Source organism: Vombatus ursinus, unplaced genomic scaffold (genome assembly GCF_900497805.2).
Source record: "Vombatus ursinus unplaced genomic scaffold, bare-nosed wombat genome assembly UNPS02014942.1, whole genome shotgun sequence".
In the NCBI taxonomy this organism is placed as follows: domain Eukaryota; kingdom Metazoa; phylum Chordata; class Mammalia; order Diprotodontia; family Vombatidae; genus Vombatus; species Vombatus ursinus.
This window is the reverse complement of record NW_020954720.1, coordinates 17,809,037-17,826,944: the sequence shown is the minus strand read 5'-3', so window position 1 is coordinate 17,826,944 and position 17,908 is coordinate 17,809,037. Positions and strand designations below refer to the sequence as shown.

The 17,908-nt window shown below is 35.4% G+C and overlaps 1 protein-coding gene and 1 pseudogene across 3 annotated transcripts in view; both read right to left on the bottom strand.

The window, feature by feature from the left end:
* The window catches only part of PCDH9 (protocadherin 9), a 1,052,177-nt gene that overhangs the window by 399,942 nt on the left and 634,327 nt on the right, over nucleotides 1–17,908 (bottom strand). The window lies entirely within an intron of this gene.
* On the bottom strand, nucleotides 4,878–5,531 carry LOC114029882 (annotated as a pseudogene).

Sequence of the window (17,908 nt, the reverse complement as noted above, 5' to 3'; positions counted from 1 at the left end):
CAAACTTGTCTTAGAATGCATTCCTACTTTGTCTATTTCTATCTTGACCTTTCCTTACCTTCATCCTTCCACCACCATCCTCTATCTCTCTCCCTTTACTCCTCCCTATATTGCTTGACCTATATGATTTGGACATTCACAAGCCAGGAAATTTGACCTCTCTTGGAAAATTGAGGGAATTTTTTCTGTTTGTTTGTATAAGACTGAAGCAAGAGCAAGACACCAGATAGACCCAAGTTCAGGAGACATCAGGGCAGAACAGGGATGGTATCACTACTGACTGGAAGAGAAGGCATAGTTTCTAGAATCGAAGAAAGTTACAATAGCCAGAGCTACAGAGATAAGTGCTTTCAGTTTTCAAAGGGAAAAGAGGCAAGCTGAGAGGCATCTCTCAGTTTCTTCATCCTGCTTTCACTCTGAAGTTTGAAAATCAACCCCACATTAACTAACCTTACTATATGCCAGGGAAAACCTGAAAGCACTGATTGGGATCAAGTTTATGGGGTGAGTAATTTTGGAATGGAAAGCCAACTCTCCAAGGGGACACTTGGTTTCCTAGTCTTTGAAATTGAAGAGCACTCACTTTATTAAAACAACATCAGGAGGAGGTGGGGAAAGATTAGCAATTTACAACAAAGTTATGATTGTGCACAGGTTTATAGTATGAGGTTCCCTCTACCCACCCAATTTCCAATATCAGTATACATTTTATTCAGTCAGATAGGTGACAGGAGATAAAGTGCTGGGCTTGGAGTCAGAAAGGCCTTAGTTCCAATTAGGCCTCAGACACTTACTAGCTGGGTGAGCCTGGACAAGTCACTTAGACTTTGTTGACTCCAGTCTCTTATAAAATGGGTATAATAACAGCACTTATCGGAAAGGATTTTTGTGAGAATCAAATGTGATAATTTCTTTGCTTATTTTCCTGTGCCAATAACTTCCTCCAGAGAATACTACATATTCTCCATGTTGTTTGTTCCCATGGAGAATGTACCCACAATCATGAGATCATAGATCCATGGAAGTATTTGTCCCATGATCAATCAACCAATAAGCATGTATTAAGTATCCACTACAATATTGCTAAGGATTGTCCTGATCCCTGGGGCTACAAAGACAAAAGTGAAAAAGTTGCTTTAATTTATAAAGAGCTTAGCACAGTACCTGGCACACAGTAGGTACTTAAATGTTTGTTCCCTTCCCTTCTCTACTCCTTCTCAAAAGTAATAACCCTACAACCTCAGGTTGCCTTCTATCACAATGTTGCCTGCTATTACAATTTATTCCCCTTCATACTCCAGCCAAAATGGCCTTTTTTCTTTCTTTTTTCATACATGACTCTCTATCTTCTATCAATAACTTTGCCTTGGCTGTCCCCTAGGGTCTGGAATTCATTCTTTCCTCATATCTCCATGAAAGAATGCTTAGTCCCTTTCAAAACTCTGCATAAATGTTACATTTTACATGAAAACTTTCCTGAATCCCCTAGCTGTTAATGCTTTCCCCCCAAAAGAAATGCACTCACCTCAATTTTGTGTAAACTTATATGTGTACATATAAACAAATCTACACAATACTATATGAATATATACAGTCCTCTTAAATCACAAACTCCTTGAAGTCAGGGGCTGTTTTACTTTTGACTTGTATCCCCAGTTGTCATGATAATGCATAACAATACTGTAGTTGGGGCTTCATGCATGCTTATTGGTTGACTGATCCTAGGACAAATACTTCCACGGATCTGTAATCTCATCAAAATGGGTACATCCTCCCTGAGAAGAAATGACATGAAGAGTACCCGGCATGGTCCAGATGAAGCCTGTGGCACAGGAAAATAAGGAAAGAAGTAGAACCAAATGGTGATGTCTAAATGGTGGAACTGCTTTTATAGTAATCAATCTAATCATGCAAGTTACCTACTGCCAAAAATTAGAAAATCAATATGACACCACTGTCTTCAAAATTCTTTCTCATCATATATGAAAAAGGTCTCAATAATAAATCAAATGACAGTGTATCACATTAGAATTCAGCAAAGGGCCAGTAGCTTATATGAATCAACAGATGGAAGGACAAGGTAACTAACTGTGTAAAATGAGCAGATAAATTTTTAGTTTATAAAATATAGAAGAGAAGGAAAGAAACAAGATAAGAAAATGGGTCTATTCCTCAAAGTCTGCCCCTAGGAAACTGCTCTATGGAAGGTAAAATGTCCTAACCTAGTCAAAAGTACGCATTCTCCACTGTTTCTAGTTACCTCCTTTTCATAGGACCATAGAATTTAGAACTAGAAGGGATTTAGCAAACATCTACTGGACCCCCTCATTATATAGAGGAAGAAACTGACCTCAGAGAAATTGGGTTCCTGCCCCAACATAGGACAGATAGTAATTAGCAGAGCTAAGATTTGAAAACGTCTTCTTACTTGAATCCTAGAGTTATTTTCACCCTGATGTGATGCTTCTTAAAACATGCACACCTGTATGAACACCCTCACATACATACACACATGTATATATATATCTAACAATGTATAATACCAGGAATACTATAATTAATATTTCCAAAAGAAATAATTCATTTTTAAAAATGTTAAAGTTAATAATTTAATAAAAATACATTTGCTGGATTATTCTACTACTCTATTCAAGATTTTCCATGTCCAATCCATAGAATCAGCAAATTAAAAATCTTAATTTTTCCTTTTATAAGCTAAGTTAGGCTGAAGTTTCCATGCATGTATTATAAGGGGAATTCTTTTAAATTATCACTTGTATCTGATTTTAAGACATTATATAATCAAATTTTTTTATCTAATACCAGCCACTTCTTTTAGAAATTATCCATAGGCTAACAAACCAGAATTTTACAGTCAAAGGCTTTCAAAAATGTAGATAGCAACTTTCCTATCTTGAGATCTATTTATATAGTACTACTTGGATATCACCCAAATGAAGATCCTCACAAGAGACTCTGTGTTCCCTAACATCCTTGCAGCTGTGAAAATAAAGAAGGGGAACACTTTGGAAACTGAGTATAGATTATTTTAATATACAAACATTCATTTTGTGTATGTCTTGTTTTGTTTTTTTTTTTAATTTTCCTGAATGAGCTGTTTGGATTTACCTCGATTTTCACAATAGATGTATTCTTGAAATTTGTGTTAGTTCATTTTTTTTAAATGTATAACTTTATAAATTCACTACCTATGAATGTTATTCAAAAAAGTCTTAGGGTAAATTCTTTTATAAAAAAAATCCATTGCCAATGCTCTTTAATTTATTCTATTTGAATTTCATACTTTTCAAGATTCAGTTTTCTTAAATATAAGCACTCTCAAATAGCTGAAAGAATGACCTATATCTACATGTACAATGTACAGAGAGTTGAGTCACAAAGACTTCTGTTTGCATTTATTGCTGGATATTTTGAACCACTTATATACATACAAGGAAGATGAAGTATGCTATATACTACAGTGGGGTATAGTGATGAGTACAAGGACTCTCTCAGCAGAGTTCATTCCTCACATGACTCCTCAGTTCTAAGCAGAAAAAATGGTGAATGAGTATTGGGAATTAATGGTGATAAAACATAAGATAAGTGCAACACTGGGAAGGAAGAAGTAATAAGACAGCACAGAGAGACTGCAAGATCAAAATGATATGATGATGAGAAGACAGTAAGAGAAAGATGAAAGTTAAGAAAGGCATGAGAACTATTTAACTCCACATATGGAAAATAGGAGGTCAAAGGATTTTTTGAGGTCAATGATAAAGAAGTTAAAATTAGTAGGATTTATATTATTAAAAATCTTTCACTAAAGTCCTCCTATAATTTTTCACCATATTAAAGAATTATTCCGGTGTTCTTAAAGACTATGAAAATAGGGAGGGGAAATTCTGACAGTTACTACTAAGCTTGGAAAGACTTCAAGAAGCACAGGCCTGGTGACCAATTGTCTTCAGAGGACCAAATTTGCTTCTTTTGGAAAGACTCATCATTGCAAAGTTAGTCCTCAGGTAATTAGATGGTTTTTTTTTCTTTTTAAATTACCACAGCAAATAAAAAAAAATCTATTAAGGAGCAGCAAGTTACATTGTATGAACATGGGGGCACTCAAAGAATGAAACCACAAGTCCTTAAAGTAAATGACTATATAGTCAGGCCAGCATAAACAACTGTGGGAGATTAGCAAGGGCTAGTAAATACTGGGGCAGCACCACTTAGAAGATCAAGGTAAAGCATCATCATAAAACAACTTATAAAGCATTTTAATGTTTATAAAGCACTTTACACATTTGTCATCTGATCCTCACAACAACTCTGTGAGAAAGGTGCTATTATTACCCTCACTTTACAAATAAGTAATCCAGATCGGAGATTAATTCACATAGCTAGGAGTGTTTGAGGTCAAATTTGAACTCAGGTTTTCCTGAAGCTAAGTCCAATGCTCACTATGCCATCTATCTGACTCACAATGTCATATGATCCTATATTTGTTCCTGTTCACAAAGAATATAAATATTACTGTGGAATATGCTTACAAAGTCACAAGGCAGATGCTATATAAGCCTGATGTGGGACTCACTCTGGAAGGAAAAAAAAAACCCACAAATGGAGTAATAAAATAGCACTATTTGGATGCTACACATCAGAGCCAGTTCTAGGCAGTACTAAACAGAAGAAGCTATTTGTGAAGGCAAGCAAGTATATGTAGGTAACAGATGAAGACAGAATGACCAAAAAGATGGGTAGCCTTGGGTCTCAAGGGGATCAAAGTATCTACCCAATATTTGAATTTTCCCAGGAATTTTTTTTTATTTTTTTATTTTTTTGTGCAGCAAAACCTTTATTTGATTTCTGGCAGCCTCTTATTTTTTGGCCTTTGGAGCAGCTGTTTTCTGAGCGGGTCCCTTCTGGGCAGGTCCCTTCTTGGCTGGGGCCTTCTGGCTGGAGGCTTTCTGACCCTTCTGAGCCTTCTGGCTGGGGGCAGCCTTCTGACCCTCAGCCTTCTTTGTGGAGACCTTCTTGGTGGAGACCTTTGCGGCCAGCGCCTTCTGGGCAGCCCCCTTCTTGGGAGGCCCCTTCTGGGTGGACGCCTTCTGGAGCTTCTTTACTTCATGCTTGATAATTTGGTTTCTCATTTTCTTGGCCCTCATGACTTTGTAACAGTCAAAATCTGTCATCTTAGCTTTTCTTTCTCTGGCTTCAATCTTCTTGGCCCATCTTGTGGTTGTCCATTTTGTGTTGATTTTTTCTTTCTCCCAAGCAGCCTGGACATACTTCTGACGAGCACTGTGTGGGAACTTGAGCACGAAGTCTGTAAGTTGCATGCATTTAAATGGCATGGCCTGCCTCCTCACACCACTACATGGGCCATCAACCAAAGCCCTGTTCTGGTCAATAACATCCACAATAGCTACCAGCTTGCCAGCATGGGGCCCAAAGGAAATGTAGGCCATGCGGCCGATTTCCACATAGCGCTTGAATACCTCGGAAGCCTCCGAGTACCCGATCCAGCCCATCCTATCCTGTTTGGAGGTGACCGCTTGCACGCTCCTCCTTTATCAGACTGAGCTCTGATAAAGGCTTTAATCACGACCCAGGCTTCAACTACCAAGGAACATAATGACAAGCAAGCTTAAATTCTAACAATATTATCTAGGTTTTTCCAGGCAAAGAATTTGGGAGGTTTGGGGAAAAGAACAAAGTTCTCATTACATGTACAATTCTCCATTTCATTTTGAATGTATGCATAGACATAGCAGAAATAAATGATATTTTATTTTGTTTGTAATTTTATTGCTGGGGTTAGGGAATCTGTGTAGGGAATTTCTCATAAGCAATTTCTACCCACCAGTCTGGATCACCAGTTTGACTGTAACTTTCCTATGGTTATACAGCTAGTACATATCAGAGGCAGGACTTGAACCCAAGTATTTCTGAATCCAAAGTCATCTTTCTATCTTCTACACCATATTGCCTCTCTTAACATCATTCATGTTGTCATAGAGAGTATTAAATGAATACTTATTAACGCATCCTATGCTAATAAAACTTTCTGATATTTAAACAGCCCAACAATCAGAATAGATCATAGGAGTATAAGATTTCAAGATAAGAGAAACGTCAGATATCAAATAGTCCATTCAATTCATTTTGTAGATGAGGAAAGTAAGGCCCAGAAAGGTTGAATGTTTTGCCTAAAGTTATTACAAATATCTTGGACCTTTTTAAAGAATATTTTTCTATAATAATTTGTGTTATACTACAAAAAAAAAGAGTTTTGATGATGCCAGGAGAAGAGAAAAAACCAGAAATTTTAAAATGGAAAAATCAAGGGAAAAATTAAGATTACATTTTTCTCTGCATGTGTTCAAATTGGGGTATAAGGGGTATTCATTATATTGAGGATTTTGTTTTGATAGGTTGACTACTAGTTTAGATAAAGTTTGCCACAATTTTTAGTCTTTTTATGAACTAAAATGTCTAAACATTTTAGAATGTGGCTAATGGACTATCTACTGACTACTTCTAAGGATAATGTTTCTATAATCCCTTCACCTGTCTGGACTATTGAGTTGAGATATCCTTACAACTTGACAGCTTTAGCATGAATCCTATTACCATATCAGAATCATTTAATATGATCTTAAAGCAACTAAGCCCTCCTTCCAACTCTTTTATACAGAGTGAGAAATCCAAAGTCCTTCTTATTAGAAACACCAATGTGGTTTGCTGTTTTGAATGTTCACCTTTACAATTATTTACTAATTAAAACTGCTTTACCATCAAGAAATCCCTTGAGGTTTAGCTCCTGTTTCCCAGGGTATAGGAGCGTGAAATCATGGCTGAACAAAATATAGCACCATAATTTGCTTCTGTCAGTTTAAATGAAAAGGTTTAAAGTGAACTCGTGAAATTAGTTCATGATTTTTCCACCAGTAAAGGTACTTCAAGTTCATTGTGAACTAAATGAATTCTTCCACTGACTCTTAACTTTTATACCAGAAGGCAAGGCTGAAATAATTTTCTGTAAAATAAAGATGAGATTAGAATGGAAATACCAACTTTCAAGTGTTGCATTTGTAAAAAAGAGAGCTCTAGACATTTAGTACACTGCATTTTTAGGCTATGTTCTATCTGTGCCTGTGTGGTAACCTAGAAATTATTTCCTACAACAGATCTGAAATGACATTAGAAACACAGAGTTTTAAAGTTAGATAGGGCCTTGAAGCCAATCTAGTATATTTTTTATATTGCCAAAGTTATAATCTCTTAGAGCTAGCAAATGAGTTTTGTCCTTTGTCCAGAAGAGGAAAAATATTTTTAATGCAATATTATAGCATACTAGAAAAAATAGAAGAAGAAACACCTCAGCATACCAATCTCATCTATATCTCTATCTATCTATAAAAATAGAAGTATGTATATCTATAAGATATACCCCTCCTCTGCTTAAGAGGGTGCCTCAGGTGAGAACTGAAATTAAAATACAGCTAGATTTCATAAAGAATATATATGAGGATAAGGGAATCACACAAAAAGTCCATTTCACTTATTTCATAGTTTTATGTCCAGCTTCTGGATTATTTAGGACCTTTGCTTCTCTTGTTTCTCCATTCTAATAATTCTCCCTGAGAACAGGCTGGAGACAAATAAAGAACCATATTCACATAGAGAAAAAAAATGTAATCTTAATTTTTTCCCATGATTTTTCTATTTTAAAATTTGTGGGTTCTTCTCTTCTCCTGTCATCATCAAAACTCTATTTTTGTAGAATAACACAAATTGTTATAGAAAAATATTCTTTCAAAAGGTCTAAGATATTTATGCTAAATATACCTTTAGGCAAAACATTCAACCTTTCTGAGCCTCACTTACCTCATCTATAAAATGAAGTGATTGGACTATTCGATCTCCAAGGTTTTTCTCTTATCTTCACACACACACACACACACACACACACTCACACACAACCCTTCAAAACTAAATGTGTAAAAAAAAGTACAGGCACAGGGCCTATTCTCTGCTGATTTACCAGTTTGTATTGTGCCCTTTAGTAAATCACTTAACCTTTTTATTCAGCAAATTGCTTATCTGTTAAATGGAGATAATCTTAATTTATGGCACCTAGATAATTAATATTCAGATCCAAAAATGAAAAGTCAAACTGTTATCCAAAATCTTTTTAACCATGTCTCTTATTCTGTGATTTGAAGGTAAAAGGATCCCTCAAATGTCCAGAAAAAAGAAAAAAAATGTAAGGAGAATCTGATATCCTAAGGGGGAGAAAAATACGTTGCTGAATTAGCACTGTTTGGGAAAGCCTTAGGGAAAAAGATATATTTTGCCTTTTTTTTTTTCCAGTGACCAAAAAAAAAAAAAATTGAGATCTGAAAGATGAAAGTTACCATTTTATACAAAATATTATTTCCAATAGCATACCAATCTACATATGGAAAATAAAATGCAATACTTTTTATATAAAACAACAAATAGACCAGCCCAGCAATTCTTCGACTAGAGCAGGCCTGCGCAACCTGTGACCTGTGGGCCATAAGCAGTCCATGGGCATGCCAAAGGATTTCAGGCAAGGAACAAAAAAAAAACATTTTTTCCTCCACATTTTTCAAAGGCCACCCGAAATCCTTTGGTGGGCCACAGGTTGTGCAGGCCTGTACTAGAGGATCAATGTTTTAATCTTGTCTCTTATCATATTACCCAGAAACACTGGCAGATATTCTAAACTAAAATGAGTTGTTCATGCCACATTAGTGTCGTAAAGCCCTTTTTCCACTCCCTAGTATTTCTAGTTATTTCTCCAATTCACAACTAACCACTGTAAATGGAAAATACTTTGAAGGTACAAAAGACCCCAATTATTGAAGATACAAACTATTCCAAAATGGAGCATATGCTAAAGCTTCTTAGAGAACCTATTTCTTCCTGACTTCTTTTGCAGCATATATAGCTTATCTGAATGAAGAAAACATCAGACTTTTAAGTCAATTGGAGTTCCTTCCATGGATGAGAACCAAGGAGCTTGAAGGAAGATAAGAAAGAGAACCAAAGATTTTCAACTTGCAATCTTGCTGGCCAAGTGCACCACATTCGTTAAATCTCACTGCTCTGGATTTCATGGGCCAGCTCTTTTGTAATGGATAGTAAAACGTGAATTCTGAATTGTTACAGTAATTTTTATTTTAAGAGGATCTGCTTGTGAACATTTTCAAGAAATATTCCACTGAATTTCTGATGCTTTCATTTGCATGCATGCATAAGGAACAATACTGCTGACATTTTAAAACAATTTTTATTGACATTGATAAATAGGAAATGAAATATGCCGAGCTGCTATGGGACAACAGAAGTTTGTAGGAATGAAATCCCATAAAGAGGACATTAGGAGTTTTCCATCCTAATTGTAGAAAGAGAATTTTGAATACATTTTGTCTTTGCTAGGGCAAAGTAGAGAATTGTCAAGCTTTTGAAATATCAGGCATTTTTCTTTCATGCTATAATAGTAGTATCTCTATGCTTTATAATTATTCTATATGTAACATAGATTCTATAACCTACAAGATTATAGATAGTTCAAGGAGTACTTTAACAGCATCCAGTCCAAAGCCTACCTTTTATGGATGAGAAAACTCAGGGTCAGACTTGTTTGATATCATGCCTACCAGAAGAAAATGGTAAAGCAAGATTTGAATCCAGGTCCTCTGACTCTAAATATAACACTTTTCCCCTCATGCAAATTCTATTTATAAGGCTTTATATATTCATAAATGTCTATCCAATTCTTCTTTGCTAGCAATTTTGAGGTCAAAAATATTTTGTGACAGACAACTCTCAGCAGCAATGGGAAGGACAGAGAAGGGACAAAAAGTTTCCCATATATCTACATGCTCCTCCAACTTCTCATTTTTAACTTAAACTCTATGAAGAAAAAATAAAGTTAATTATAGCTGCCCCAAATCTAATGAACTATCTTGGGAGGCAGTAGCTTCAAATGAAAGCTAGGAGGTAACTTTAAGGGACACTGTAGAGAGGGTCAGATTATATGCTTTATATGACTATCAACCTTCTATTTTATGAATCTTGTATGTAACACCAATATATGTGCCTATACTTTCCCTCAGTAGCTGTTTCAGGGCAGACATTTTAATCGTTCTTTCTTTGTATCTCTAGCACTTAGTAAAGGGTATGGTACATAGTAAGTGCTTATTAAATACTCGTCGATTGATGTTGATGTCTTTTTGGTGGTTGAATTATTTTGGTTTTGTCTGATTCTCTGTGACCCCATTTGGGGTTTTCTTGGCAAAGATAACTGGAGTGCTTTGCCATCTCCTTCTCCAGGTTATTTTACAGATGAGGAACTGAGGCAAACAGGGTTAAGCGACTTGCCCAGGATCACACAGCTAGTGAGTGTCTGAGACTGGATTTGAAATCAGCCCTTCTGACTCCAGGGCTGGGGCGCTATCCACTATGCTACCTAGTTGCCTTATCGATTAATCTAGATTGGACTAAATGACCAAATTATTTAATTTTAAAAGCATTTATTATGTCCTTACTATGTGCCAGGTAACATGCTAAATACTAAACATATGAATGTAAAATGAGACAATCTCTGCTCTCAAGGCATTGACATTCTAATAAAAAGAGAAAAAAAAGCATATAAGTTAGTGGTGGCTAGAGATGTCTCTTATGGTTAGGGAAGACATGAGGCTGGTATGTGGAGCAACAGGTCAATCAGCAAGTCAATAAACACTGTTTCAGTGCCTGCTTTATGCCAGGCACTGCATTAAGCACTGGGGATACAAAGCAAGGTAAAAGATGATCCCTTCCCTTGAGGACCACACAATCTAATGGGGGAGGCAAAATGAAAACAACTCTGTATGAACAAGCTATGTACTATATAAACTGGAAACAGGAGAATTGATTAACATCTCATTTCTAGAAGCAATGATATCAATGGTAATATTGAGTTTATTGCTGTTCCCATAGCAAAAAATGGGTGAGCAAGAAGAGAGCTGTGTTGATGAATGGCTAAATACAACAGGCTCTCACCTATGCATACAGCATGGCTCAGAGGTTCCTTCCAACTCTAAAAGTTCATGATCCTGTGAATTGTAGATAACTAACTTAATTAAATACACTTTTGAAGTACCAAAGAGACAGTATCTAGATACAGCCTAGTGTGTCTATTATTTGAGCAGTTTTGCTTTTTATGTTTTCTTTTTTTTTTTAACCTAGGAATTTCTTAAGGTATAAGATTCTTAAGGTCTAAGTATTTGAAAGGTGAAAATTCCAAATTAGAAGAGAAGAGTCTTGGGCCACACTATGTCTATTGCCTTTTCCTCCTCACTCCCTGACTTTTTGAAAAAAAAAAAAAAAAAACATAGTTTCCTTCAAGTTTTTTTTGCTGCCACTGATATGTAACAGAAATAAAATCTTTGGAACTGAACTAACTTTGCAGTTGTTTTAAGTCTGAATTATCTAACTTAAGTTGAATGTCCTTGGGGCAAAGATTTTGATAGATATAGAGTCAAGTTTGCTGCCATAGTTCAACGAGATAATAAATAATGAAGTGAATTGAAAACGTGTAAATGAAAGCAGTTTGACAGAAATGGAGACTGTTCTCAGAAAAGTATACAAAAGTATTTCCCAACAAGCTGTAATAATCTCATATTGGCTACATTTTATGGGGAAAGGGAAAAAAGAAGAGAGAGAAGATGGTCTCATGAGATGGGAGAAGGAACTTAAATTGGATAGCTGTGTCTGAGATCGGAAGTGTTTGGTTTTGTAGCTATACTCTCCTGGAAGGTCCCCGCTCTCCTATAGGCGCCCTCATTCTTTCCCACCTCGTCCCTTCAGTCATCCCTTGGGCAAGACTTTCCCTGACTCAACACCTTCACTCTGTTTTCTGGGTAGGAATGGGCCTTTTGAACCTGCCTGGGAGAGAACAGTAAGAAAATACAATTGCCTGAAGCTAAAGGGTAGTGACTTACTCTTCTAACTCAAGAAGCCACTTTTCACCATTTAAAAAGTAGCTTACTTCTAGATCAAACTTTTGTCTATGGAAATGCTCCATATTCATACGACTTGTGTTTTGTTTTTCTCTGCTTTTGAGGAAGTTATGGAATACTAAATTTTAAAAAGATACCTTTCATTTAGTTCTAGAGCCCCTAGACATGATGATCCTGACATTTGTGAATATTTTTTCCTGTCTCCTTCTCCCTTGCCTCAACTTCCTCCATCCTCCTCTTCTTCCTCCTCCTTCCATGTACATATATATGTGTACGTAAGTATATATGTGTATATATATACAAACCATACATAATAGTATATATGTACCTATGTGTATATGTTTCCAAATCTCAAATTAACTCTCCAGATATTATTATTTTATATGAAGAAAAATCTTAACTATTCATTTAAACTGTAGATATTACATACAGAATTTAAAATACATGTACATTGTTGTTTGTCTTTGATTCCTGAAGAGGACCAATGACATCAAGAGGGTGATGTCTTGACTTGCAAGTGGATTGGATTTGAGCGAGGCAGAGTTGAGCCAAAGTCATCAGCCTCACTCTTTCCTCCAGAGTCACTGGAGTCTAGTGGCAATACATAGGTCAGGATGATTGGCAATGGCCCCTGACGCAGTGGGAGACATTGGCCTTTTTAAGCTGAGGTCTTTCCCAGGCCTCAGTTTGTCTGAGGCAACACCCATTCAGTAATTAAAAGGTAGGTAAGAATGGAGGTAAAAGATGGTGGCCTAGTTTGTTTTCTCCAAAGAATCATTCTGGGAGGGGAGGACTCTCAGAGTTTCTGGCCAGAACAGAAACAATTGCTAATTATACTCACTCTGAGCCATCAAAACCCAAATAATAAGCAAGTGCACATATATACACATACATATAAAAGCCCTAAACTCTGGTCAGAGTATTTTAAATTCTGTACATAATAACTCCGGTTTAAATGAATAGTTACAACATTTCCTTATATAAGAAAATATAATATCTGGAGAGTTAACGAGATTTGTGGATATTTTCTGGGACTCAAAGCAAAGGAATCTAACACTGGCAAACAGCATGAGTAATAAAAAGCCATACAAATAACATAATACTTTAACGCTGTATAACTGCTTCGATTTCAAGGGCTCAGAGATCTTTACTTATATCAACACATTAATCCCCATAAGAACTCTGTGTAGTAGATAGATAGTGTTTATTATTACCCCCATTTTGTCCTGAATTTGAAAATGCATTTTGCCTAGATCTGCATAACAAAACATATGGTTTATTCAGCCTGCCGAAATAGGCAGAAAGTTTAGTTCAGATAAAAAACAAACAAACAAACCAAAAAAACAACCTTCAGGATGAAACTGCAGACTCACCAAATGTTTCTTCTTTCTTTGTATATGTATATGTGCATATACATACACACATGTGTGAGAAGTAGGTTGTTGTATGTACTGTACTGATTTAAAATGTTTCAAGAATGATCAGTTCCTTTCAGGATTTCTTAAACATCAAGATCAGCTGTTTCCTTAACCTGATTTCTTTCTCCACAAAACAGACTGCATTTAATCACAGTTTAGTTTAATGGCGACATGTCTTGGTATAACATTAGCTAAGGTAGTCTTCCTCTGTAGGTAGGCATAATTTTTAAAAAGGGGGGCTAAAACGTTTGATTTCTAAAGCTTTGTAGAACTTGAACATTCTATAATTCAATGGTCAAATATATTTTTAACCTAGTAGTGGTGATAAGCCTTTTCACACTAGGTTAGTTGTCAGACAACTGATGCAATACTGGTGCTCAGGCCTATGTCTGACATCTTTCAAGCTTTAGTAAAGGGACTTCCAGAACTGTTATTCTATTTTGAGAACCTTCAAGAACACAAGGTCATCCCCTTGCTCTGGTCAGACGACACTGTAGGAGTTTAAAAGAGAAGTCCAAGAATATAGTATCAATTACTGATATAACTACACCACTCAGGAGAAACATTATAAAAACCTACAAAGAAAAAATAGAGCCACTGTATAACTTGAGCAGAAGTGTTGAATAAGTGTGGTAATTGAAGATCAAAATGAGGCCAGTTATCATTTCAACAGTTACGATAGTTAGACATAACACTAGTTAAGAGATCTCCTGGACCAGGGGCTATCATGTTTTGACATCAATTCAGAAGGTGATGAGTTTACCTCAAATCTACTGAGCTATAAAAATAAACAATAATATCGTGCTTAGTAGTTTCCTTCCAAATATCTCAAAAGGACCTTTGGGATAGAGGGAAATATAAAGTGATAAGAATTATTCCCAACAAATACCCTTTTATGTATTTACCCTTCTCACCCTCAAAGTCTCTCAATAAAAGAACAAAATAAAAAGAACAAAACTTGTTGTTGTAGCTGTTGTTGTTTTTAAACAATGCAGCCTCTGTAAAGAAAGTGTGATATGTTGATATTGTGAATTTCCAAACATTTTTCCTGTCAGTGATAAATATCAAAATCATAATATATATACATATATATTTCTATAACAGTTAATAGTTTTCATTATGATTAAACAGTATAGTCCACAAGTACCAAGTCTATAATTTTAAATACTGGTGAAATACAATAAGTGCTAATAGACATTAGATTTCAAAGTTCTTTTCTTCCTTACTCCTAGTTTGGCATATACATGTGAATATATGAACATGTTTACGTATATATTTAGAAAATATCTGAATGATATTCATGTATAAGTGTATATATATATATACATATATATATATATATAATTTTTTATAGCAAACAAATCATGCTGGGCTCAGTAAGGCTCTTTTATGCTTTAATTTTTGTTTATATTAAACCACAAGAGAGATTACCAAAACTCACAATCAACTCTCACTTCTAAAAATCTAACATTTACAAGTCACTTATTATACACTACCTACTTTTTGCTTATCAGTCACATAATCAAAGTGTCAAAGAACTATATGAAACACAGTTAGAAAGGACCTTAGCATTATCTTCAGAGGTGGAGAACCTGAGGCCTCGAGGACACATGTGGCCTTTTAGGTTTGCGTGCAGCCTTTTGACTGAGTCCAAGTTTCACAGAACAAATTCTTTTGTTAAGGGGATTTGTTCTGTGAAGTTCGGATTCCGTAAAAGGGCCACACTTGTGGACCTAGGGGACCATATGTAGCCTCAAGCCTGCAGGTTCCCCACCCCAATTCCAAACTCCTAACTGTATAAAGTACTTAGTTTCAATATGCCTTCAACACTTAAAAGAGGTGTGGCCTCTAATTTCTGTGTCTGCTCATCTGTAAAATGGAATAATAAGGCCTATATATTATCCACCTCCAATGGTTGTAAAGATCAAATCTATCTATCTATCATCTATCTACATATATATGTATCCACACACATATATATTTATATGTATGTATTTAAATAATTCTTTACAAAAGTTAAAGTGCTATATGAATGGCAGTAGCACTGTTCCAATGAGAAAACTAAAACCAAGAGAGCTTGTGCCTGATTATGAGGGGGAAAAAAATGGAAACTCTATGTTTCAAGCATATTTATACTACAGTATCACTTCAATGAAAACAAACAAAAAAAAATTCCAGCATTCAGTGGAAACTAAGACTAGTAATGCAGTACAAATAGCTATTAGTTCAGTTGCTTCTCCCTTTCCAATTAAGCATATTGACTGTTAAAATTTAAATGTAATAATTTTGTATAACCTGCTTTACGGTTATTTTGGAATATATTCCAGAAAAAAAAATGCCATTTAGAAATTATTGTTGTCTAAAACCAAATTGCATACATGACCGTCTTTTGTACATAGACTGTATTGGACAAGTTTGTTTTAAATCATTTGTTTGGACCTTAGAACATATTTGCCCACAGAAACAATGTTATATATAGTAATTAAGCTCTTAGGCCAGTCATAAAAACCTATTCAACACAATGAAGCTAAAAGTTTATACATTTACAATGAGTTTTTTAAAAATGAAATATTATTCATTAAAACAAAAAAAGAATATAACATAATCATGCACACATGCTGACAAGGGAGAAATGGGCTTAATTAGAACAAGGTTCTTAATGTGGGGTCCATGAACTTCTAAAAATATATATTATATTTCAATATAATTTACCTTCATAATCCTATGTATTTTATTTTATTCATGGAGAAGTATTATTTTAGAAGGGGTTATCACATACACCTATACACATTTTAAGAACCGTGAAATTAAAAGTTGGGGAAGTAGAAATTTTTATGGAGATTCTGCAAGGAATGTCTGCACAATCAAGTGCTAAGAGGCTGACAGTGCTAATTCTTTATGATAAATTATTTAACTTCAAAATTCAAGGATTTCTCTTTCATTAAGAGAGGTATAACACTAACTCTACTATACACCTGAAGCACGCCCCCCAACATACAAACACACACAAATATGTATAACATATATATGACTTACATGGTGTAAAAATTTTTCCCCAGCTCATGACATTTCTTTAGTAATGTAAGTACTCTACAATTTATAACCTTAGAAAATTGTCTAGGACACCGAAGGGTAAAGTGACTTGTTCAAAGATTGGACTTAAGATGAATCTGTCTTCTTGACTCCAAGGTGGGCTCTCTATTCACTAACAGCCTGTATCAGAAAACTTGGGTTTAGATCTCAGTTCTGCCAATGTGTTTTTGTGCTACTTATGAAGTCCCTTTGGCATTTTGGGTAAGTCACTTCCCTTCTTAGTACTTCACTATTACATATGTATATATATATACACACACACACACACACACACACACACACACACACACACACACACACATATATATACACACACACACTATATATATAAACTATAATATGTATATGTATATGTATATATGTACACACATATATACACATAAATATACACATACTATATGTGTGTACATATATATGTGTGTGTGTGTGTGTGTGTGTATATATATAATGAAAAGTTTGGCTAACATCTAGAATATCGTCATTCCATTATCTTAACCTTAAGAAAAATTCAATTTGATTCATTCATATTTGGGTGTCCACAGTATTCTAACTGTGATCATATATTGAGGTATGCATAGGAAACAAGTCACTGCTCTCAAAGATTTAAAATCTGAATAAAATGTTTACAGTCAATTAATTTGTTAGTGACATTTTAAAGTGTGTGAAATGACAACTGATATCAAATTATCCTTGGAAATTCCTCATTTCTGGTACCTAAATTATCTTTGGAGTCTACCAAACTTCTCTTGAGTAAAGACTACTAGTTCAATCTGTCATAGCCTTAAGGCATTTTTACTTAATACAGCAGCAGAAAAAAAATAGACAGGAATTGTGACACTGTTAATATTTTTTTAAAGACAGCTAGGTGGCTCAGTGGATAAAGCACTGGGTCTAGAATCAGAAAGACAAAAGGTCATATCCAGCCTCAGACACTAACTAGCTGCATAACCCCAGGCAAGTAACTTAACCTTTGTTTGCCTTAATCCACTGCAATAGGAAATGGCTCTGGTATCTTTGCAAAGGAAACTCCATGGACAGCACTGACATGCGATGCTCCATAGGTCATGAAGAGTCAAACATGACTGGACAAAAAAACATTGTTATTTTGGGGCAACTAGGTTGCTCAGTGGATAGAGTGCCAGGCCTCACACTAACAGGGATGTCAAAAAAAAAAATATGATCTTCCAGAATTTACACCATCATGTCCAAAGGAGGTAGCCAATGGAAAGAAATCTCATTGGACAGAATTAGAAATCTCTGGTAGAGCCCAGAGCTTACGTACATCACTTTGGTCATCAGCACACTTGACAGCTCAGCACCTATGTGACAATTACCTTTCTCGCATTCTACCTGATAGTA